Raw genomic sequence first — 27,667 nt, forward strand, 5'->3', positions numbered from 1 at the left:
TTCCATACACCTGTGATAACCACATACCACTGTAGTTCCACTAACTAGATGGGTAGGGGTTCCAAACCCATCAGTGGCAACTGTTATCATGTGCATGTGTGTGTGTGGGGGGCAGTATTCTTTGTGTGTTTGGTCAACACAATCTCCTCTGGGGGTGAGTTTTACCAAGCTGAGGTGTATTCCACCCACTACAGTTACTATTGTCCACTTTATAAGGGCTGCTGACATCAACCACCATATACTTACCTGTATACACCCCTCAGCCTTATAGCTCTGTGTCATATGCAATAACTGTTACACAGACCTGGTAAATGTGTACATATATAGCTATACCTTGGCTCTGACAGGATCCATGCGTTACCCCTCTGCCATAACCCTCACTGGCAATGTCTGCAGGGCCACATCCTGCTGACTCACAGACACCTAGAACACAAACAGAATACAGCATGTGAGACTACATTCATTCAGCGTTACTAACACCAATAATGCATCATGGCTTAAAAGGTACACACACTCTGACGTGTACCCATTACAAATGCCAGCTGACAGAACCTTACACAGCATTACATAACTGAACTGTACTTAATTCATCCTGTGCATCAGAATCATATAAGCATTGTCCCTGCATCAGTGGTATGGATGACAGGGATGTGGTACAGGTATCATCATATGCACAGGGAGTTGTTTGGGTTTGCCAGAGGCCTAGGTTGGGCCATATGGTTGACATCATGTGTGTGTGTTTGGAGGGGTGTTCTGTGACTGGGCCGTGCAGAGGTAGTGTGTGTGTGTCTGGAGGTGACCCGGCTGTGATGGTGATGTGTGTGTGTTTGTATGCACACAGTCATGCCATGTGACTGCCCTACACAGGGTTATGTTGGACAGCTGTGGACCATACATTGCAGGGTGTACAGTTCACCATCTCTGGCCATGGACACGTGAACCGTTCCTGCCACGTGTCTCACTGGCACCACCAGGCCCAAGGCAAGATGCAGTACTACTCCCCGATGGTGACTGCTGTCTGCTGGATTTGTGTCCCTGATAGGACCATCAGTGCCACGTGCCCATGGCCTGCACTGTTGAGGTGTGGACAGCACTCACCCTTTGGTACTGCTGGTGGGACTGCCACTACAGGAATGTAAAGGTGCATGGACATGTAGACTCTCAGCTGATGTTGGTGCCAACGTACGTCCATGTGGCTGATGCCCATCTCCCACCACATGCTGCAGCACAGACATTCCATGGTTGAGAATTACTAAGGTCTCACCCCACTGTCTATTCATGACCTCAGTATTTTGATGTGTGGCCTCAACAAGGTCAGGTATGTTGTAATATAAAAACTGCTTTCAAACAAGTCATGTGTCTTCCTACTAAGACCACTAAGACTAGGTTATAAACCTCACTGTTAGGTTAAGCAAGCCCTGAATAGTAGACGGTCAAGCCAACTAGCTAGACCTAATGTGTTAGTGCAAGGTGCTGATAACACACAACACTGCCAAATCTTTTAATCCTTCTCCTTCTTTCTTCCCCCTTTCCTTCTCTTCTTCTTTTTCTTTCTTCCTCCTGCATGGTTAATAGAATGTTAAAAAAATATTAATAATAACTAAGCCTGAGCAAAATATGAGTAGTATTTATTACACATACCCTATAAGGCAAATTAAATTTTTTTTTTTTTTTTTAAGTGATTTTTAGATTATATTTTTTACATATTTTACATATTTTGTATAGTAGTTTATTGTAAATAGTAATGACATCTGTTTTTGCCATCCATATTATTGTTAAGTTGCTGAGATCTTTTTAATTATAATCATTTCTTATTGTTATTATTGTTGTGTGCTACTGATTCTAAAATAATTAATGGGATGTTTTTTTTTAGCACTTGTTTGTGTTTTTTAAATATAACAGGACAGGGAATGTCATTTTTCTGATGTAGTATTTTTAAAGTGAGTGTTTTTGTCTAACTTGTTTCTCTGAAGAAGCTGGTGTGGAAAACGCTTCTTTGGTTTGTTCAAAATACTTTTCAGGAGGCTGCTGTCTGCAAACAAGGTTCCTCATTGTATACTTTTATGTTGTAATATAAGCCAGGAAGAGTAGCATCCAAGACCAAAGCATTTGTCTGGTGTTGCATTCCCTACATGCTTATGCATCCATGACAGCCCAAAACATGCATCTGGTGACACCTGCTGCGGCACTTGCAACAGTGGCTTGATGGGCAACAGTTTTCCTTAATGCACCCCTGTCCATCTGCCTATGTGGGACCTCACCTGCACTCTGGCTATGGCTTGTGTCTACACTCACACTCGCCATAGTCACCACACTAGCCTGTTCCATGCCACCACCTGCCAACTGTAAATTATCTGTGGCTGCTGGGGATGGGGTATGTGTGGGCATTGTGACTGTGTGTAGGGACATTGTGGATGATTGTGGGATGCCAACCAATGGCACAGATTCAGCTGCTGACAACCCCACCTGTGCCTCACTAGGACCACCATCATGGTCAGAGTCTGCAAAGACACTGACATCAGATTCTGATCGGAAGGGACCACAGCCACCATGTCCAGCTGTGAGGGGACGACAACACATGTAAATTAACACCTGCACCATAAGGTTTTCTGGTATACACACACACACAAAATTCACACGCACATGCACACCAACACACACACACACACACACACACACACACACACACACACACACACACACACACACACACACACACACACACACACACACACACACACACACACACACACACACACACACTTACGCATGCACGCATATACACATGGGCACCACAGACACATACAGGTGAGGTGGCACAAAGGCATTACACAGGCCTCACAAGAGCCAACTGGTGACATTCACGACACACAGTCAGACCACAACATACACACTCTGGACAGGCCCTCAACATCATGCAGTGCAGCCCTTTCTACTTAATGTTACTACTAATATACACCTCTGGAATATGTGAATAGTGTTAGTAGGTGATGGGCCTTCACCTAGCACATACTGCAGCCATGTACACATTATTGCTGTTCACCTGTATAGCACAGAGGCAACCCCTACAGAGCATACCTCTCAACTGTACAGAGTTTTGCTGAATATCTAGATATGTGGCTCATATTTTTGGTCTTTTGTCTGACACATTACTGGGATGATCTGGGGATTGGTGTCAGTAATTAATGACATAATCTGAGTTTCACACTTCAAAGCCTGCGGTAATTTATGTTAAACAAAACCGGTTACTCTAACAACTTTCTAAGCTTACAGTGGATATAATAAGTGTACACACCTCCGTTAACATGCCAGGTTTTTCTTATATATAACTTGAGACCACATAAATCATGTCATAACATTTCTCACCATTAATGTGACCTATAACCTGTGCAATCCAGTTGAAGAACAAACAGATTGGTTAGGGATAACATATAGAAAATTCAATTCATACAATAGGCTGGTTGCATAAGTGTGCACACCCTTAAACTAATACTTTGTTAAAGCTCATTTTGATGTAATTACAGCAGTCAGTCTTCTTGGGAAGGTGTCTATCAGCATAGCACATTTTGACTTAGTAATATTTGTACACTCTCCCTTGCAGAAGCCCCCTAACTCTGTCAGATTGCAAGGGCATCTCTTGTGCACAGCCCTCATCAGGGAACCCCACAGATTCTCTATTGGATGTAGGTGTGGACTCTGGCTGGCCCATTCCAAAATGTTGATTGTCTTCTGGTGAAGCCATTCTTTTTTGATTTGGATGTATTGTTTGGGTCATTGTTGTGTGGAAATGTAAAATTCCCTTTCATCCACAGCTTTCTAGCAGATACCTGAAGAATTTGGGCCAAAATGGACTGGTATTTGGAACTGTTCATAATCCCCTCCACTTTGGCTAAAGGCCCACTTCCAGCTTATGAACAGCAAATCCAAAGCAGGACACTGCCATCACCATGCTTCACCGTGGGAGTGGTGTTCCTTTGGTGATGCACAGTGTTGTCATTGGGCCAAACAAACCTTTTGGAATTGTGTCCAGAAAGTGCAACCTTGGTCTCATTACACCATAACATATTTTCCCACATGCTTTTGGGAGACCTGATGTATTGTTCCTGAGAATTTAGCCAGAACTGGATGTTGTTCTGTGTGAGAAAAGGCTTCCATTTTCCAACCCTACCCCATAGGCCAGACATGTGGAGAATATGGGAGATTGTTGTCACATGTAGTACACAGCCAGTACTTGCCAGAGATTCCTGCAACCCCTTTGGTATTGTTGAAGGTCTCCTGGCAGCCTCCCTGACCAGTTTTAGTCTTGTCTTTTCATCACATTTGGAGGGACGTCCACTTCTTTGCAATGTCACTGTTGCCCCATATTTTCACCTTTTTTTGATGACTGCCTTCAATGTGTTCCATGGTATATGCAATGCTGTGGAAATGTTTTTGTACCCTTCTCCGGGCTGATACCTTTCAACAATGGGATACATTTTATGCTTTGTAAGCTCTATGCGAACCATGGCTGTTGCTGTAGCAGGCAACTGAGGAAATATCAGAAAAGTCCTAGTAGGAAAGCTGACCAGGACAGCTGATTATTTGGTGTTAATCAAAGAGTCTCTGTAACTGATGGCAGTTGTGTACCCAAGAAGGTGTAATGGTTTAATTATATCAAAAGCTGCTTCAACACAGTATTAGCTTCAGCCTGTACACACCTATGCATCTACCTTATTGTACATTTTGTTTTCTCATAATTGTTCCCCTAACAGAATGTTTTGTTTGCCAATTGAATTGTAGAGATTATAGGTCATATTAAAGGTTGGAAGAGTTTGGAAATGTATTCTCTGGTCTCATTTTTGTATATCACAAATGCCTTGTGTTTTAACAGGGGTGTGTACACCTTTGATATGCACTGTATAAGACTAATTATTAAAATATATCCCAAGTTTTGGGCCTTTGTTCCCCCATTTTGCAGTCTTTGTCCAGATGTCTTGCAATGATAGGTTGTGAGGTATGCTACAGATAGGTTACATCTCTTGCAAATAGGCCCCTGTGATAACCACTATGATGCCATGCAGTTAACCCCACCACAAGTGAACAGGCATATATCACAATATGGCAAAGAGTTATAGTTGTGTGCATGGTAAAAGCATGACATTAACATGCCTGGCATAGTTGTGAGCCACAACAGGACAATCCCATACTCACCGACTTCAGGCAGTTGGCCCACATTCAGACCAGAGGAACCTATGTAGTTGTGCGGGAGAGGTACTGTCAGCAGACTCATATGTGGCATTGGTGCAAGATGAATGCTACTTTTCTGCACATGTACAGTACAAGCTCTGATACTACACAATTTGCTGTCCTTCACCATAGATGTGCACTGGTGTGCATTACAAAACCCACCCACAAATGCAGTTTAACCTGATATATGCATCTAGATACTCTACTGAAGCCAGTATAACTGCTACAGTATTCAATTAATGTGCACTGGGGCCTTACCTGGATGCTCCTTGCCTGTTGCCTGGGTGCTACTCACCTCCATGACTTGTGATTGTTGGCTTTTCTGGTATGTGGTGGCCAACCCAAGGTTGGCAAGGTGCTCCTCTGTTGGTATAAATGGGGCCTGTGTGGCAGGACCCCCACCTGTAGTGGTGCAGTCCTTGGCTACGGCAGCAGCCCTTTTCTGGGCATGGCATATAAGGTCAGTCACCCGATGCCTGACCTGATCATATGTGTGTCCATGGTGGCCCAAGTGGTCAACTCTGTGGACAAGGTCATCCCACAGGGTGGTCCATTTCAGCAGATTGTGTTGGCTACGGCCAACCATCACCCCATGGTGCTGGATGATGGTATCTGTGATGGCTGCATTTTCAGCTGCAGTATATGCTGTCTTGGCTACTGCATTTTACGTGGAAGACATAAACAGGGAAACACAACACAGGACCTCATACATTGGTCATAGGTATTTACAGATCCTGCATATTAACACTGACTATCATTAGCCACCACTTATGACCACATCATACCCCTGTCATCTATCAGCACAGTATGAACTTGCATTGCACTCCTGGTCCTGTGTCATGTTCCCCCTAATGAGGGCCAGTAAATTGCATAATCCTCCATTCATAATTCATCATCGCATAGAGAGATGGCAGTGGCTGTCTTCTTTGCAGACGGGATATCAATGGTGCTCTGGTTTACTTGTGTACAGTGTGTAATGGAGCTGGGGGCATATGTCTGTGTTCATGTAGGATGCAGACAGGAATGCTATCAGCTCCCAGGGAAACTTACATTTCTTGCCTTTGATTAGGCATTATGGACCTGCTCCCTGATGATGAGGGGAGGAGTGCGGGTGCTGTGCATATCCACCTATACTGATGGTGGGACATGAGGGTGATATTTTCCCTTAACCTGTCTGCAACAGGTTGGCTATAGCTATGCAGTGTGGATGTGCACCTGATTGACCACCAGTACCCGGTGAGTTGGGTTATTGTCTCTGAGATTGAAGACGTGTGAAGACGGCCTTGTGATTAGTCTCGGTGGATGTGCCCAATATGTAGTCATAGTTATCCTTACAATATTTTACCTATGACCTCATATGCTTGTTTAGACACAGGTTGACTTGCTTCCAAGTTGGTGCCTGCTCCTACCTGGCACTGTACAGCCAATATAGCAACCAATTATGTGGTTTGTGTCTTGCTGCTGTCCAGCAAAGGGGATTACTCTACATTGGTGTTGGCAGGTTTTAAGAGTCAGGTATTGTTGATTCCATACAGTTATGGAGGTACTCATACAGCTGGTTGTAGTGGGCATGGACACATGGTCATAACACAATGGGACAACTCTTCATTTTTAACCTGATAATCATGGTTATTCTAGTACCCATGTCTGCATCAGGGAAATGCAACAACCAGTAGCTGTAAAAAGTTATGTCTGTTGGATGCACACAAACTAAGATCACACATGTATACAACATGTACAGCTTATTTACCTAATGATTTTCATCTCATGTCTGTTGTTATGAGGCTTCCAGGTACACCTACTCATACATACATGTCCACAGCTGATACCTGATATACATATCTGTTCTATATCAGTATGGCACACTGTATTTACACTCTGGCTGCGCAGTCATACCTCTCAACCTGTTAGAGCAAGACATCTGGAGGAAGCCACACATAAATGGGGGCAATGGCCCAAAATCAGTGACACTTTATTAATATTACTGTAACACACTTAAGTCAGTTGATAGCACAGTAGGCTATGCATTCACAGAAATACCCTGGAGGATGTCTGACACTCATATGTTTGCTATTATGTTCTAATGTCAGTCTTCACAGATTTGTCAATGATTTTCCAGACATAACACAACTCTATAAGTAAATGGCTACAAATATGAAGCACACATATGGTTAGCGTGCATAACACTGTACAATGGAATGGTATGAGCAGAGCATATCACATGCAGTTCAACACACATCTGCGGCAGTAGTTTACTATGCACATACCCTGTATAGGTCTCTTAGATTTGTGAGAAAACATGTGTATCATAGTTGTATTCACAAGTAACATATGGATATTTATGATATCCCACTAGCTGGTCTAGCAGTGTCACAGTCAGTATTCTTCTACAGACACTCCAGTAGTAATCATATGTGAGCCATCCTTTCCTGGGGTGACTCAAGGGCCTAAGCTGTGATCTATGTCACTGCAGACAGACCCATGTGCTATGGCCATCGGTGCTGATCAGCCAGATATCAGTAGAGCAAGTCTTGCTGAGACATATTTCTTAAACTTCCTATTTCCCATTATTATATACCCCCTACTGCAGTCCATTACATGCTTACTTGATTGACATACCTTTTTTTCCCCAAGTATAGTTGGTTTGCTTCCGATTTCTGTTTGTTTTTGTTTGTCTGTCTGTTTGTCTCTCTCTCTCAAAGATGTCAGGTATACATCTGTTTTCCATAGGCAGCAGCTTGCCTTTTGTAGGTAATGCTCATGAGCAGCTGATGGCCTGTACACCAATTGGTGTCCCCTACTTGCTAACTGCATGCAGAACAACTGTATTATTATTCCTATAGCCAATGGCATGGGAACAAACTGCTAGAATTGAATACTTTATGTGGGCATTGGCCATTTTCCCTGCCTGTGAGACTGACATCATTGAGGTGTGTGAACAACAGCATCACAGAGGGCAGTTGGAAATACCTCTTACAACAGAAAATGTGGAGATACCCCAACAAAACGGGAGAGAAGGTTCCATACCTAGGGACAGGCTGTAAGTATCGCTGTTAAACAGTTGGATTAATGCTAGTTTAACAGGGTTTGTGTGGACATGTATTTTCTACATGATATTAAGTCTGACAGTGTTATGTGGTTAACATAACTCTCAACTGTAGGGCTATCCACAGAATGGCCAAAGGTTTGACTCCTATGTTTGGTCTGTTACTCAGACAGTTTTTGTCCTTGGCAAATCAGCAGCATACTCTTGGGACTGCAGTCAGTAAATGCTAACATCTATTTGTGTTTCTGACTTCATATCCCTCAGCATAGATATGTTACAACAAACCCAGTCACACCAGCAACTTTCTCAGTTTATAATAGCAATATTTGAAATATGCCCTGCTTTTGGGCCTCTGTCCCCCAATTATGTCAGGCTTTTTCCAGATGTCATGCAGTAAGAGGTTAATAGGTATAGTATATCATTATTTAATGCCTTCATTCCTGATATTATCCCAGTGATGTAGCAGAATGCCAGACATATTATGAGGTAGAGGCCATATATATGAGGACAAAGCCTGGATATTCTGTGGGAATCTGTACAGCTGAAAGGTCTGTGTATGTCTGGCGATTGTTAACAGACTGTCAGGATTGTGTAGCAGTGTAGTGTGCACGTTAGTTTAGCTGTGTAGTTAGGGGGGGTAGACATAAGTGTCATGGTTCCTTTTCTATCTGACTGCGCATGCTGCTCCAGTTTCTGGTAGTCTATTGGCTGACTGAGACATGTCCTGTACCACTTCAGGATTCCTACAACACTGTGAATTGGGCAAGTATATGTAGGGGTAGTGTGTGAGTGGCAGACATGATATTTCTGTTCACACAGTCATTATACTCTATTGTTCATTTGGCTTACCAGTATGTCACTGTGACTGTGGTGAAATTGGTTGTGGGTATGCACTTTCACACTGGTGACTGTTTTTCACTACTATCACATCCCTGTAGTGCCTAATATATTTGCAAATGCATGTGTAATTCCCCATAGCTGATTTGGGGTAGTGTTGTGTCAGTCTGACTGTAGTTTGGTTGGTGCTTGGTGACATGCTTAGCAGCTCAGTGTGGTTTCCCTACTGTCATTTTATGCCCAGATATGTGCAGGATGTCCAGTTGTCTGGTTCATATCTTCAGTCTGGTCCCCGTAACTGTTGTGTATTTGTGATAAATCAGTGGGATGATGTGAGGATTTAAGGCACTAACTGATGAGAACAACTGAGTCTTAGAATTGTGCTATTTCAGTAAATATATGTTAGAACAGACAGTGTTACTGCAGCAACTGTACCAGCTTATCTACTCAAGTATTTCAGATATGTCCCTATGTTCATGGTTTTCTCCCACAGCTTTAACAGGTTTTCTCCCACCACTTTGTCAGGCTTGGTCCAAATTCATTGCACTAAGGGGTTCTGAGCATACCTGTCAACTAGCTGGATTGTTTCAGAATGTCCAGGTTTATTGTTCATATTTTCGGTCTGTTCCACAAATTATTCGTATTTGAATGGTAAATCACTGTGATGATCTGAAGATTCCTGTTAGTAAATGATGACATACATTTCAGTCTCAGACCTTATATCCTTCAGAAAATGTAGGCTGAAACAAACCTTGTTACTCTTGCAACTGTCTGCATTTTTAATGGCAATATATAAAGTATGTCCCTACGTTTGGCCCATTGTCCCCCCATTTTGACAGCATTTGCCCAGATGTCTTGCACTAAGAGGTTGACAGGTATGGTTCTAAGGTAGGACTGTATATATATGTGTGTGTATATATATATATATATATATATATATATATATATATATATATATATATATATACACACACACAGATATATCTTTAATATGTTTTTCATATGTATGTATCAACATACATGTATATCTGTATATGTAGATATACAAAACTTGAGTGATTCCACAGAGCTTTTTCCCTAAAATTGAATGACTCTACTGAATGATATGTTTGAAAAAGAATCAGAAGGTCCTGTAGTAAAAAATGGTTTAGTGGTACATTGCTCTGACTATAGTGTGCAGGGTCGTAGGTTCAAGTCTTGGCAGGGCTGACTATTTTGTTGCTAGGCAGAACAGTGGCAGATAGAAAAAGAGTGATCAAAGCAGTTTTAAGCAGCTTTAAGTGTGTTTGTACAGCTTTGAGCGATGCTTAGCGATGCCAACATATGGTTAACAGTACAGATGCTTACTCCATTTTCACTTCACTTAGTATCCCACAAAAAGCCACTTACTCTGCTTACTCCTGCTTACACCTGCTCTAATTATTTTAAAAGATAGGAAAAAGGGGTTATAGGAAAGTGGTGAGAAAGTGGCACGCAGAGGGAAAAACAATATGAAAGGCAGCTAGGGATGTGCATGATGGCTTTAGGGAAAGTTCATAGCTGTGCATTACTTATACTGCAACAGCTGTGCATTTGTATGGAATATGGAGGTGAATTTGGACACACAAACCCCAGAGAGAGGTGTGAGGACAACAGAAATGTGTTGTCAAGCCAATTGGACTAGATTACATGTCCAGTGGACACCTGTGTAAAATTGACAGCTATGTATGTGGGAGATACTTTTTTAGGGACAGATGTTCTTTTTTCTTTGTTAAGGTTAGAGTGGGAGGTTGGGGAGGATTGTAGGTATGTCTGGGGAGGCAGGTTCGGTAGGGAAACAGACAAGACAGACAAGACAGCAGATAGGGGTGGCATATGACACATGTGTGGGGAAACACCTTGGATGGGGAGGGTGTTTGAGAAACAGAGGTGCATGAGCCCAGATATGGATACGGTGGGACTGACATCCCCACCTGCAGGCAGTCATGACTGCACCTTCACAGTCGCAATGATGACTGTGCAGGTGGCTGGACAGGGGGGACCACCTGCTCCTCAAGGTGCATCAGGCAGCCCTCCATCTGGTGCTACTAGCCAACCAACTCAGAGTAGATGACACTGCACACCAATACCCCAAACCTAATGGTCAATGACAAGCTCATCTCCATGCCCACACCCAGGTGGTGCAGTGCCTGCAGAAGATGAAGTTCCAGGGTGGGTCTCAGATATGCTGGGGCCTGGTGCCATGGCCAGATGGGGTGGGACAGGTGGATCCACTGGGATCAGCCTTCCCAAATGTGCTATTGTGTTGAGGTTTTCCAAGATATATTGTTTAGTCATGAACAAAACATTTGAAGATTAGTTCTAAAGACATGCATGGGTGTTCAAATTAACCCAAAACAACAGATGTGAAACAGCTGCACAGCAGACAGAACACATGCATAACTGGAACAACAGTAAGCATTGTAACAGCATGCCAGTAACAATGACAGCAACATGCTGCCAACAATGGTATTTGAACAAGGTATGTTAACATGCAACCAATTAATTATATGAACAGTAATGTAACACGTTCCAACATTAGGTTTGCTAAAAACATACTCGTAGTATATGATTAATAATTACTGATGCAGATGAGGGGTGGGGGAGAGAGAAGAAAAGTACATTAACAACTGCATAGCCTTCTATTTTTACAACAGTAATGCTCAATACTGTGGAGATCTGCCTTCACTTTATATCTAGTTATGACCTACCTACGGCATACCATATTTGTGAGAAGGGCAATGTAGATGGCCTTCCGTACAATGGTGCCCACATGGTGGGAAACTGACAGGTTGCTACCACCCTCAGTGCACAAGTCACCTCATACCTGATTGCATGTTCAGTACATTATTACTGTCATACTTAGTGTGGCTGACATCTGTCACAGCAGGGGGAATGATGCCTCTCCTGGCATTCTGTTTGCAGTAATGCTTCTTATACCAGTCAGTAATTGGGTGAGTGCCTCCTGAGTGATGATCACATCAGTAGTGGAATGTAAGACAGTGAGCAGCTTGCAAGCATCCATACACCTGGTCAGCCACAACCACTGCTTTTGTCCTGTACATCAGATACATATATCTCAAATAGTAGAGGCCCCCAGACCAATCCTTGGGGTACATCATTGTGGATGAATCTACTATTAGAGATGGGTTCTACTACTTTGACTGAGTGGGTACTATCAGTGGGCCAGTTAGCTACCCATCTGGTAACCTACAGGTTGGTCCCTAGCTGTGTAGGCGTATGTAGCCTGTCCACCTGGTGATTAGTGTGAGAGGATCTGGCTATGTGAAGGTAGGCATTGTTCACCATCTTTCCCTCATCCCTGTATTTTTTTACCACTGCAGAGACATCAATCAGGTTTAACAGGCCTGATCTCCCTTTGACAATACCATGATGTGTGGGCCCTGGCATTTTGAAGTTGCAGATGTCCCTGTTCAAAATGTCCTTGAGATTGCCTTCCATGACCTTGCAGAACAGGCTAGTTATGCTGATGTGCATAATATAGCCAGGGTTGGTGGATTGTAGTGCCTTTCTGTCTAGGAATAACAGTGTCTAGCCTCTGTGCAGATAGGATGACACCGGTGCTTAGGCTGTAGTTTACTACAGTGTGGAATGCATCTGAAGGCCCATGTCTATGTTCATGTAGGATGCAACCAGGGATGGTATCATGCCTATGGAGACCTCTGTGTGTTGCTTTTGAGAGGGAATTATGGACCTGCTTCCTGATGATGAGAGGAGGGGGGGCAGGTGCTGCACATGTACATGTGTACCACTGGGGTGATGGGGGGTGGTGTTTATACTTCATTTGTCTGCAGCCTGTTGCCTATACCTATACCATATGTGCATGTGTTGCTATTGATCACCACTACAGCACAGATGTGTGTGTTGCCTCTGGAATTGCAGACACATGTGCGGAAGGCCTAGTGATTTGCCTTGGTGGATGTGTCCAATTTGCACTCAAAGACATCCTTAGGTACATCACCTGTGCCCTTAGTTGCTTGTGCAGACCAAGATGACATTGCTTCTAGTGAGGCACCTGTTCCTTCTTGGCCCATCCAGCAATTGTTTCCACCTATTATGGTATTTGTGTATTGCTGCTGTCCACCACAGGCATTTACCCTATATTGAAGGAGATGATGTTGTCCTGTTAGGTACTGCTGAGTCCATACAGCTATGTAGATGCCCACATAGTATTGCAATATGGGCCTGGACACTGCTGCCAGTTCCAACAAATGGGATGTTGGCTGTACAGCTACTTCTATCTGCTCTGAGGAGATTTGTAGTCATTTGTGTACAGTTCATTCTGTTTGACACTGTAAAGGTGGAGATGGTGAACAGTGATGGCAAGTGTGGAAACTGCCCTCAATGTTGTAAGATCTGGAACGGAGAGGTCCTGTTTTTAAAATGTAGAAACAAACATATTGTGACTAAAGGGTTTGCAAATTGCAGTACCACAGGTGTTGTTTATGTTGCCCTGTGTGGGTTATGTGATTCTTTTTATGTGGGTAAGACAGAAAGAATGTTAAAACAAAGAATATATGAGCATGAGTACGATATAAGAAAGAAAAATGATAACAATGCCCTGTTCAAACACTCACAAATATGTGCAAATGCTGAGTTTAAATTCTTTGTGATAGACGTTGTACCCACTGACCCCAGGGGAGGACCCTGGGAGACCTGGCTTGAATACAGGGAGTTATACTTGCAATTGGTGTTGAATGCCAGTAACCATCCAGGGTTAAATGACATGGTATCTTTAAAGCCAGTACTGAAACTCAGGTCTGCTAAATTATAAACCACAACAGTATAACGACAATTATTACATTAAATTAATTATAGAACAACATTTATATAAATATTTATATATGTTATATAGTCTGGTTATTTATTTATTTATGTAATCATTCTTGCTTTTTCCACTAGATGGTGCTATTTCATGCTACCTTAGTTTACCATTTTTAAATGGCTTTATGTTTTTTTGCTGCGGTGGTGGTGCTGCAGTAGCGTTGCCTCACAGTAAGACATTGTCCTGTTCGATTCTCAGCTAGAGCATCTTCTGTGTAGAGACATGCGTGAATGGGCATACCTTCATTGAAGGTTATGTGTCAGGGCCAGCAACTCGGCATGTAAAAATCTACTGCCAATCACTAGTGGACCGGAGTTCCGCTCTGGCGACCCCTAACCGGGAAAAGCCGAAAGACACAACAACAACATGGTTTTATGTTTTTATAAAAAGTTTTTTTATAAAATATTTACTGTTTTATAAAATGAGTATTTTATGTGGACAATTCACAAAATCCATCCTGCTTGATGCATTTTACATTACAAGAGTTGTAAGACTGATTTCATGTTACAGGTTTTATTTCTTTCATCTCATACATTCTGTATTTTAATTCATTTAAATTGAACCTTCATTGTTGTTAATTGTTTAATTGATCAATGCTTCTTATTGGATAATTTCCATTTGAAAATGTATTTAACATGGCCTTTGGGACAGTACATGCCTATCTGATGAAGTTTGTAAGATGAAAACGTAAGGAGAACTGTTTTTACAATGTTTATGTGCTTGATGTGCTTTGTGCTTTTAAACCACTGTGTTTGTGTGCATTTTGGATTAAACTTCTGTTGAGTGGACCAGCTGGTTTCCAGTGCCTTTCTACAGGTTATTAGATTCCAGCAGGTACCAGTAGGTGTAGTGGGTGTCCATAGTCATGGTCAGAGGAGTAGCTAGCTATGTTTGAGTAGGTGTTTTGTCAACTAACTGCACTCAGGATGTCACCCGTGTGTCATAGTGTTTGATCAGCCTTCAGGTGTGTATGTGTATGCATTTGCTCAACACTCCACCTCCTGTGGCTTTGCAGGCCTCCATTTGGGGTCTAAACGTATGATGTGATGAGTGACCTGGCACATCTGGTGTGCTCTCCACAGCTAGAGAGCAGGTGTCAGTGGCTGCATAAATTTCAGCATCCTACAGGACAAGGTACACTTGCATTGACATGGGTATCATGGGAAGACAACTAGCTACTTTTAGAGCAAGACATCTGCACAAAGACACACATCCATGGTGGGCATAGGCCTGTAAATAGTGTCACTTTATGAATCTAGCTGAAACACACTTATTTGCCAGCAAAGACGGTGTCACATTCACTGATGAACTCTGCAGGATATGACATCTGACAGTGAAATGTATGCTAATTTGTTATGACTTCAGTCTTTAATGGGTTGCCACTGATGTGCCAACAATACACAAGTGTATGAGGCATTGACTACAAATATGAGGCAGATGTGGCCAGTCTGCAAAACTCTGGGCAGTTGTCAGGTATGGGCTCAGTATATCACATATAGTTTAACACACACATCTGCACATGTTGTGCAGTATGCACATACCCTATGTACATCTCTTACATTTGTAAGACAAGCATATGTATCAGAGTAGCATTCATTCAGAGGTGACATATGAATAATTACAACATCCCAGGTAGCTGGTCTACCAGTGACAAACTCAGTATTGGACAACAGAGACTCCATTAGTAGTCATACATGAGCTGACCTTTGCTGGGGTGACTCAGGGGCCAGAGATGTGCTCTATGCCAATGTAGGAAGGTCAAGCGGAAATAGCCATAGATGCTGGACAGCAGCATGTTAGTCCAGCAGGTCCTGTCATAGCCTAGTGTTTAATGTCCCCCTTCTGCATTCCATTACAAGCTTACATGATTGACATACCTGTTATAGAGCTCAGGAGCTTCCTCACAACAATGCAAATAGTTAGGTTTGTGTAGTTGTAGTCTGTCTTTCATGGGATGAAACCTGTGTTGCATAGGCACCAGCTTGCCTTTTGTAGGTACTGCTCATGAGCAGGTAATGACTTGCGCACCAATCGGTGTCTCCCACTTGCTACTTGCATCCAGAGCAGCTGTGTTTTCTTTCCATTTGCCAATGCCATAGCAGCACAGTGCTATAATTATGGCCTTCATGTGTGCCTTGCTCCTTTTCCTTGTCTGTGAAGACATTATGCAGGTGTGAGGGCTACAGCTTCACAGATAATAGGTGGGAATACCTCTCAGGAGAGGACATGTGGAGACAGCCCAGCAACATGGAGATCAAAGCCCCAGAATTGGGCACAGATTGTAAGTCAGTAGTGCTGTTATACGCATAGAAGATAGCTAGTTTAACAGAGTTTGTCTGGACATGCCTTTTCTGTGTGACTGGATGTCTGACAGTGATATGTCTCTGACATACCTCTGAACTCTCCTGATGTCCACAGACTGCCCAGAGATTTGCCAGTTAAGTTTGGTCTGTTTCTCAGATAACGTCTGTTTTTGTGGAAGCAGTAAGGTAATGTGAAGATTGTAGTCAGTAAACTATTGACATCCATTGGTGTTTCAGACATCATATCCTTCAGGGATGTTATGTTACAACAAAGCCTATGACACTGTCAGCTGTTTCAGTTTTTAACACCATTATGTGAGATATGTCCCTCTTTCTGGTCGCCTGTCCCTCAAGTAGATCATGCTTTGTCCAGATGTCTTGCAGTAAGCGGGTCACAGATATGTGATATTATTTAGTGACTGCACTGAAGGTATCATCCCATTGACTTAGCAGACTCCTCAAAGTGGTATGCAGGAGTGGCCATGAATATGGTCTCACACCATGGACATTCTGTGGAAATCTGTACATATGAGAGTTATGTATGTCTGGCCATTGTGAAGCGACTGCCAAGACTATGTAGTAGTGTGTGTAGATGTTTGTTTGGCTGAGTAGGGAGAGTAGCAGATGTAAGTGTCACAGATCCTTTTTCTATCTGACTGTGCATGCTGCTTCAGCTGCTGGTGGTCTATCAGGTGTGTGTATGTTTGTAGGAGCAGACTGAGGAATTTCCTGTAACACCTCAGGATTCCCAGTATACTGTGAGTTGGGCCAGTATATGTCAGTGTAGTGTGGGACTGGGAGTCATATGTTTGTTCAAACAGTCATTCTACTCTAGAGTACATTTGGGGTACTGGTATATTGTTGTGACTGTGGTGCAAATGGTTGTGGGTGGACATTTATGCACCACTATCTCTTTTTCCCTACAGTTCCATCCTTGTAGTGCATGATATATTTGGATATGCATGGGTAATTGCTAGAAATTAATTGGGTTAGTGTCGTGTTGGTCTTACTGTGATTCAGAAGGTGCTGGGTGACATGGGTGGCAGCTCTCATGGGTTTATCCATTCTGTTACATGACTGCGGCATACCTTTCCACTGTCCAGATGTCTAGACACTATCCAGATGACTAGCTTATATGTCTTGTCTGTAGGCCACAACAGTTGTGGGTTTTTGAGAAATTACTTGGATGATGTGAACACTGACATCAGTAAATAATGACATTCATTTGTGTTTCATACCTAGAATCTATCTGGCATTGCATATTAAAATAAACCATGCCATTCTAACAGACTTCTACGAGTATGACAGCCATATTTCAAATACATCACTATTGTTTGCCCATTATGCCCCCCCCCCCCCCGTTTGTCAGGATTTTGCAGATGTGTTGCAGCAAGACATTGGTTAGCTGTCTATATATCTATGTACACACACACACACACACACACACACACACACACACACATATATATATATATATATATATATATATATATATATATATATATACACACACATACACACACACACACATATATATATATATATATATATATATATATATATATATATATATATATATATAAAACTGTTGTGCATGATATGTTAGTAAAAACATTACAAATTCCTACAGCTCAGATGGTGTAGAGGTATGTTGCTGTGATTGTTGTGCATATGGTTCTGGGTTGATGACTTGGAAGTGGTTACTTTTTTCATTAATGTTAAATGACCAGAATGTATGATATGTTTGTACAAGCATTGCTGATTTTCTCCACTCAGATGGTGTAGTGGTCTGTTGCTGTGATTATAGTGAACAGTATCCCGTGTTCGAGACTTATCAGCGTTGATTATTTTGTTGCTGGGCAAAACAAGGGCTGATGGAGACAGAGTGATTAAGGCACTTTTAAGCAGTTGTAAGCAGGTTTATGTGTTTTTGGATGGAGCTAAGTGATGTTAACAGATGGTTAAGCCCTGTTAGCTTTGCTTAGCACCACTTACTCCTGCTTACACCCGTGCTAATTTTCTTTACATTAAGAAAAAAGGGTGATAGGAAAGTGGTGAAATAGGGGCAAGTAGAAGGTAAAACATTATGAAAAGCAGTGGTGGATGTGCGGGACGGGTGTATGAAAGGACCATAGCTCTACATTTCTTTGGCAGCAACAGCTGTGAATAATGTGTAGAATTTGGAATTTATAGCCTCACACCCCACAGGGAGGGGTGTTGGTGACAGACATTTGCAGTGTAATCTGTGGGTTGATTTATTAGTTTCACTGTACATGGGATCAAAATGTAGAGCTATGTATGGGGCAATGCTTTTTTTTTGTGGGACAGATGGCTTTTTCTTTTTTGAGGGTGAGATGTTGGGGAAGGGCTGTAGGTATGTTTGGGGATATAGGTTGGGTGGGATAAGTTTAATTTGCAGACAGACAAGACAGCAGACAGGGGTGGTTTATGACACATGAGGGGGGTTAACACCTTTGATTGGGAGGGTGGTCGCAAATCAGAAGCCCATGAGCACCCACATGGATACAGTAGGACTGAGGTCCACACCCATGCGCAGTCACAACTGCTCCTTCACAGCCCCAAAGATGGTTGTGCTGGGGGCTGGACAGGAGGGTTGGCCTGCCCCTTGAGGTGTGCTAGGTGGTCCTCAATCTGGGGCAGCTGCCACCAAACTCTGCTCAGATGGTGCTGCACACCAAACCCTGGAACTGACTGTGGGTGACAGGCTCCTGTCTACGCCCACTCCCAGGGGGGGCAGGCCCCTTCCCTGAGGCAGTTCCACCCAAAGGTCATGCAGGGCCAGCAGATGAGGAAGTCCCGGTTGGAGTTCCAGATGTGCTGGGGTCCGATGCCATGGGCAGATGAGGCAGGACAGGCAGATCTGCTGGGATCTGCCTTCCCAAATGTGCTATGGTGTTGAGGTTTTAAAAAATATATGTTGGTTGGTCATGAACAACACATTTCAAGATTAGTTATACCAGCATGTGTGGGTGTTCCAGTTAAGCCCATAAAATAGATTTGAAACAGTTGCATAGCAAAACAAACACATGCATAAATGGAGCAACAGTATGCATTGTAACAGCATGCCAGTAACATTGATGGCAACAGGCCACCACCAATGGTATTTGAACAAGGTATGTTAACATGCAACCAATCATATATATGAACAATAATAGAACACAAGTCCGAACATTAAGCTTGGAGAAAAACAAACCTGTAGTATATGAATTATAGTACTGATCCAGATGAGGGGTGGGGAGAGAGACAAAAAGTCCATTAACAATTGTTTATGCTTCTATTTTCCACAGCACTCAATACTCTATGGGTCTGTCCTCAGTTTACATCTGCCTATGGTCCATAGCTTCTGTAGCACAAACATACCTATTAAACTGTCAGCCTGGAATGGTATGGGGCAAATTGTGACAACTCTGCGTACATGACTAGAGGGGACTCATACATGTCAAGGTTACATATCTGGCACAGGAGGGGTACCCTTAACTGCTGTTATGTGAGTTTGCTACTGGCATACTTCAACTGGTTTCCTATCTGTGTCCAGGGTTATTGGCAGCAGTGACCACAAGCCATGAAAGCATGACACTTGAAAGGCATGTATCAGGAAGGGTGCATGTGGTGTATACCTTTCCTGCTGTCAATTGCAGGCATGTGATGGGACAGTTGAACAGTTCTACACAGTTTATTAGTATACCCTTCTTACAGCTACTACCAACATTTCCTTAACTGTAAAACCTGTGGAGAAAATATCTGTTAACACTACCTGACTGTTTTTACATTTATTCCTGATTCCTTGTGTGCATGCACACATCTTAGTACCACTTCATGGATTAAAACCATGTCTGAGTGTGCAAATTTAACAACTAAGCTATTTCCCATCACACTGAGCTACTGGGGAGCTATTGTATCTTGTTTCACTTGTTTCTGCCTAATAATCTGAACTTGTAATCCTGTAATGCATGCATGACAGATAATTATTGTACTGTGCATTAATACTTTGAATTACTACAATTTGGAAAGCAAAGGTTAACACATGTCAATGCTGGATGGAACACACTTTGAAACTTTGCACATTACTATTCAGGGTTCAGAGCTTAGTTCAGTATATATTTCACATTTCAGTTATATCTTGTTTTACAGTTCCACTATCTACACTTTTTCTTAACAGCTGGTTCACAGAACAACCTCAGTTAATGCTTGCTGACACAGCCATATTTGCTATGAAGAACCTGTATACATTCTATATGTCTACAACAACATACCAGAATAAACACAACAGTTTTTTGTAGGGATTTTTTTTACACATCAATATTAGTCAGTCAAACTTTTTACTTTATTCAGTTCACACAGTAACAGTATACCTACTAGCAGTAAGCAGTGTACTCCTTATTAGCTATTTGAACAATATATTGCAAAATAGATTTGTACTCACCAGCCTGTCAGCACAGCCTCAGCAGTCTGTCAGCATGGGCTTCTACATTACTAGTCCTCAATGCTGCAGCTGTAGGGGAGAAAAACAAACATTATGCACACCTGTCTATCACATTCTCAGGCTAGTATTTGCTGCAAACTACTTGATAGTGATACTACTGGAGCATTCCATGCCCATGCATCTTGAATCCACTTGGCCAAGAGTGCCCCCTTCCTCCACTTTAGTCAGCATAGTGGTGCTGTACCTGCTTACCAGTCCAGGAAATGCCAGTAGCACTGGTGAGATCACATGTGAGACAGTCCCAGGCCTCCACTTTGTATTGTGAGCCCTGGTACTGGCCGTGCAGCAGTCTCTCCACATGGTTTTCTACAAGGAGTCCAGCCATGACCCTGGACTCCTGAATGCTCCAATGCTGCACCCAAAAGTGCACTCCTACAACTAGACCAGCCATAGTACCTGCACAGATAAACTATAACAGATTCTGTCTGTATTCCTGCCTGCACTGTTTAAATAAGGTGATATTCCCACCCTTTGCCATCACTGGACCATTTTGAACATGTTAAGCTCTGCTAAGCAGTGCACAAGTTGGCTAAGCTGAGTTGAACAGTGCTTAAAGAGGTAATTGCTGAGCATTGCTTAACAGTGTGCATATCCACTTTGCTGAGCTACCTGCTTCTTAGCATTCACTTCTAAGTGATGCTTAAACCTGGTAAGCATAATTGAGCAGTGCTAACCATTGCTCACTTTTCATTTTTAGAATATATTAGAATAATGATTTCATTTAGTCAGTGTATATGATTTACTTTACATGACATCCATCTATGTGCTTTCATTACATTAGCAAAGGATGTGACTATACTGTATGGGACACTTGTGTATACATTGGTGGTTTCACATAGTATATGCACTCACACTTCTATTTTACACCAGCTACACTACCTTGGTTGACAAAACCCAGTTACTAAATTATTTAAGTTGAAAATAATTTTAACACTGCTTTCCCATATAAAAATAACCTGTCTGTCTTGGTATTTGAACCTTAAATGTCTGCATGTAAAGCTGGGACTCTAACCACTACACTGTCTCAGTTTGGGAATTCTAGCTGTATATTTTTATTTATCTCATATGGGATGTTTAAGCAATGCTAAGCAGAGGGCCATAATGCGCACACCCACTCGGCTATGCTTAAACATTCCTTAGTATGGAAAAAAACAATTATTATATTATTTCTGGCCTTCCACAGCTTTCTTGCTCTAGAAGGCTGACAGGTATGTGAGGCAGGCATCTGGGCATTCTGCATAAACCTGGTGAGTTGACAGATATGGCCATACAGCACTTTCAGATGGCAGATATTTTTGTTTCAGTCTTCATACCCTGCAGGAAGTTCATGCTACTGCAAACCTGTTATTCTATCAGCTTTCTGGTATGTCAGTGCAATATTTAGGACATTTCCCTATTTTTTGCGGCTTTGTCCCCCTCATTATCCCCCCATCACTTCTCTATACTTCTTCCATATATACTAACTTGTCACAAAATAACCTTAACAAGCTAGCCAAACCTTACAATAGCATTGCCAGATTTGCTACTGCTTCCTCCTTTAGGACCCATCACTGCCATAACCGGAAACAATTAGGCTAGTTAGAGCTTGTGAATCAGATTCACTTTAAACAACTCACCATTGCACAAAGAACTCTTTTCCAACCTATCAATACCCCAATACTTGCTAGTCGCATTACCCAATATAAGAACCTTTAAACTTTACGTTCATCTCATAAACTACTAGTATCAACATGTAAATCTAAGAACATGGCAGGAGATGCTCTGTTCTCAAATGCAGTTGGAAAGTATTGGAACCAACTCCCCCATGAACTTACATCACTGTCTTCATTTACACTTTTTAAACACCATCTGAAACTCTATCTTAAAACCCATTGGTTATGTCTCTTTACAAATCCAGACTAATCTCATACTATATCCCAAATACCCTCTCTTAAGACCTAATTCCTGCTCTATCTGTGTCTTTTTAGATCAAGGCCTATCCTTGGCAAAAATATATCTTATCCTAATAGAGATTATTTAAAATACCTAGTTAAATTATTCTGCATATAATTCTAAAGCATCCTATCTAAGGCAGGCAACAAGTATTGTTTAAACTGTGAGCATTGCTGAACTGTTGAAATTTGACGTATGTATTTGTTTAACAATTACTTTCTAGTTACTAATGAAGTCTTGTACATAAAGTCTAGAATATCTTATCTAATGCTTGTAACATGTTTTTTTGTATAAACTGTGAAGATTCCTGAACTGTTTAAAATTTGTAGTATTTATCTGTATAACAACTAGTACCTGTACGTTAGTAGTCTAGTAATTTCTTGGAATTTATCTCCCTGGGACTCTACTGAAAATGGACATAAATCCAGTTAGACTATCCCGGTCAACAAATGTAAAATAAAAATAAATAAATAAATTATTTATGGCTTTGTACTGCTTTATTACTCCAGGAGGGTGAAACCTATGTGAGGCAGGCATCTAGGCATTTTGTAGATACCTTCACAGTTAACTGCTATGGCCGTATGGCACTTTAACAGTGCAGGGGGGTGTGTGACAGAACCTGTCACACATCCACTGCATTTCCTTACAGATCTACAAACTGTTTCAGTATCCATGGAGACTGACATAGCTATTTTATTAGTTGTTAGTGTTTGCAGACACTGACAGCACTTACAAAGTGCCGTAAAGCACTTTTGAAATCCAGCGGGTGTGTAACAGAACCTGTCACACACGCCCTGTATTTCCTTACAGATCTACAAGCTGTTTCAGTGACTGTGGACACTGACATAACTATTTTATTAGCTGTCAGTGTTTGCGGGCACTGACAGCACTTGCAAAGTGCTGTACGGTACTTTTGCAATGTAGGGGGGTATGTGACAGAACCTGTCACACACGCCCTGCCTAGTTTCTTGCTCCCCTAGGTATCATTTTAATTTCATTTCAGTGTCCATAGACACTGAAATACTTTTGAAAGTGCCGTACAGCACATTCTGAGTGCATGGGGCATGTTCATAGTCCATGCACTATGTAAACATGCCCCCTGCTCTCTTTCATGGTTCATGTCCATTTTGCCTTAACAGCAGCGTGCCTTCAAAAATATGCAAGGCACGCTGCTGTGGCTACACAGACACAAACCGCTCTGTGCAGGAATAGCACTATTCCTGCAAAGCGTTTATTAAATCCCAGGGTATGTGTCCGATTTTGTTTACAAATGCATCAAGCATGACAATACTGTAGCCACTGTTTAATTTCTGTGACATGATATTGTCCCCTGAAGTGGTTGCCCTACATCCAAAACATTGTTAGTTGCATTTATGTGGGCTGACAATATGCCAAAATAGAACAGAGCAAAACTGTCTGCCTTTCTTCATAACAAGGACAGGAAAAACATAAATACACAATTTTAAACTGCTTAGGCAGTCCTACTGGCACTTCACCTGATGACTGCTCATACAGATACCCACTGGACTTAGAATTAACCACATGACAGCTATGCATTCCTTGCACATGAAAAGACCAAAAATATACTAAATAAAGGTGTCTATTCATTCACTCACTCGTGCACACACAGAAACACAGCCACAGACAAACACACACACTTACACACAAACACACACACACACACACACACACACACACACACACACACACACACACACACACACACACACACACACACACGCACACATTACACACACACATTACACACATGCTCACATACTTACATGCTGTACAATGGGTAAGAATTTATATATATATGTGTTCCTGTGTCTCAGTACCACATCTTGTAACTCTGTTCTCATGATGACAGAAACTAAGCATTCATTTTTTGTCCCACATGAATCATAAATTCTGAGGGGCCAATTGTTTTCTCTACCCCATTTTAAGAAAGCAATGCTGGTATGCTTGGTGATGCCTTGCATAATAAAGGAACTATAGCATCACAGATATTATAACACACTTTTTTTCCAGATAGATTCAATCTGCTGTCTATAGTTGCAACATCTTAGAATTCCTTTCTTAAAAAAAAAAGAAAAAAAGAAAAACACACCAGTAAATGCATACAAGTTACATACTAAAGATTTATGGTGACCTGAAGAAAAGTAGAACATCTACTAAAAGTTTAAATCATAAGCAGCTTTAGTCAGAAAAAGGAGAATGCCAATGATGGGTAGCATTGCTTCCCTCCCATTTCTCCATCCTTCCGATCTCATTTCTTTTAATTCTAGATTTTTGTGAATAGAGAGTTTAAGTCTTTTGCTGTCAGTGGTAAATAGCAAATATGCTAAGAAAACTTACAGACTTGCACAATTCATCAACATTTCTGTGCAGCATTACACAGTATCACTGCCAATACTCCCCAATATGATGTTTGGAAAAGCTTTTATTTTTTTTTTCTACCAGAGAAATGCAAAAGGTTGGGGGGTGGAGCCTGAATGGCACACTGAAAGCAGCAGAACTTTAGAGCTCCATAAATCAGTTAAGTTAAACGGGACATTTTGTTTTCTTTTAGATAAATAATAACAAAAACTTATAGATAAACAGTTAAACTACATAAATAGTAATTTTGGTGAACTTTCATCAACATTTTCCTGTCAGAAGAATTTGGAGAAAATCTCAGTCTCTGAAAATGAGCAACTCAAGGAACTCACATTCTGATGCAGATTTAATAAAGGAAATCCAAATGATGACAACTACTCTGCAGGAGCTATCCTTGAAGATGGATGACTTTAAAGAAAACTTAGAGAATCTTAAAACAAACTGCCAGAAACAAACTGATACTTTTAAGGAATTGTTACAACAGCATCAATCAAAATAGTAAATATTGAAACCTCTCTAAATGACATTGAACTGAGAATCAAAGAAGAAGTAACACAAATAGAATATCTTCTAAAACAAAATACTTGGCTTCTAAGCAAAATAGATGACTTAGAAAATAGAGAGAGGTTACCAGAAAACAGAAGGTGAGGATATCATTTCATTTTTAACTACCTGGCTTTTGGATTTCCTAGACTTAAAAGAAGGTTTTTCCTTTGGTATCGAGAGAGCCCACAGAGCTCTGGGGAAACCTGCTTCCTCATCAGCAAATACCCCTCCCAGATCAATTATTATAAACCTTCTCTCATATTTGGACAAATAATTAATTCTAAGATCTGCCTGGAGGAAAGCACCTTTAAAGCATAACCAGAACTTGATAAGATTTGATAATGATTACTCCATCAGAGTAATTGAACAAAGAAAAAGAGTATGGCCAATGATAACACTACTAAAGCAAAACAATATCAAAGCTCAACTTGCCTTTCCAGCTAAGATAAAAATTCTATATGACAATGAGATGTGAACTTTTAATGATCTAGAAGAAGCTTAATCATTTATCAAAAATAATAATGTGATTTCTATACCAGAAGATATGGAATGGATATCCCCACCCTCTCAAAAGAATAAAATAAACAAGTGCTTGGACTGATGTTAGGAAAAAAAAAAGACTGAGCCCAAAACATCTGTTGTAAAAAAATAATTGCTTGTTTACTTTAACTTCAAAAAAAATGTTTAACTATGACTGGAACTGTTATCAGAACTAATCAAAATAAAAATATAATCTCTCTTTTATGCTTAAAACAAAAAGTTAAGTAATTAACTACAAGCTTTAATATTTAAACTTTGGATAAATGAGGATTCTAATGGTTACTACAAAGGTACAGGTATGTTCAGCATAACCAAATTCACTTTATTAGTGAATACATTCTTATGTTCTACTCACCATAAACTTTATAGAACACAAATATAAAGAACTATTTTTACTATGATATATGTTTATCTTTACCTCTAGATTGCTTTTTGTTTCTACTTATTAAATTCACTTAAATAATCTGGTCCAATAAAAATAAACATTTTCTTCATTTTATTTGGCCTCAGTTATCACATTCCTTATGATATTGAATTGTATTAGTTCTGACTGGATTGTTTTCTTATTCCAGCTGGCATGTATAGTTAAAATGCCAATACATCTCTTTGCCGTTACTGCTTTACCCTGAGTTATGTTTCAATAGCTACCTGGTAGGCATAAGTTTGTTGTGGCTTAGAAATATGACCCTGTACCAATGTTTACCTTGTTTAGGTGTCTGGTGATTCATCTGAATACCCTGTGTATTGACTGTCATCATAGATGTGTCTTGGTAACAGCCCGACTGATTTTGCAACTAGATGCTGAGAATGCTGGAAGAGGGAACAGACGGTAATGCATAAAAGCAGTTATGAGATTTGACTGCTTATATGGTCTCTGTAATACTTTATGCTTTGTTTGAGAAAGTGTGAGATGAGGATTTGTGGTGTGGTTGGGCAGTTGAGACATTTGTTGTTATGTTTATGCATTTGCTAGTTGTGGTCTAAGATGACTGTTGGTGTTTTCCATTTGATTTATGGTTGCCCGAATTTCAGACTACTTCCCCTTGTTTAACTGCCTATTTATTTGAAAGGAGAAAAAAGGGAGGGAAAGTTTTCACAGCTGGGAGGGAGAAGTGAAGCTTTACAATAATTAAGACTCATGAGTGCTTAACTCTGATTTGCTCATATCCTGACCTGTTTTTTCCCTTCAGCTAGGTTACTATGACAACAGGAAGCACTGATGTCATCACCAAACAGCTCTGCAAAGCTTTGGTACACTCTTGCAAACACTGAAATAGCTGTATAAAGGACTTTACTTGTTTTATATTATACCAAGCTCTGCCTGTATAGTTAATAACTTCTTGTCTCACATAAGAGAATTACAGTATAATACCCACATGCTGACATAATTAATTGAATGAGAGCAGTTGTTTTGACTGGACCTAGTAAATGATTTATCATTAGCAGGCAGTCTAGTTATGTTCCGTTAGTAGACTGATTAATGGACTAAT

Source organism: Protopterus annectens, chromosome 1.part0, assembly GCF_019279795.1.
Source record: "Protopterus annectens isolate FY-2018-M chromosome 1.part0, PAN1.0, whole genome shotgun sequence".
NCBI classification, from domain to species: Eukaryota; Metazoa; Chordata; order Ceratodontiformes; family Protopteridae; genus Protopterus; species Protopterus annectens.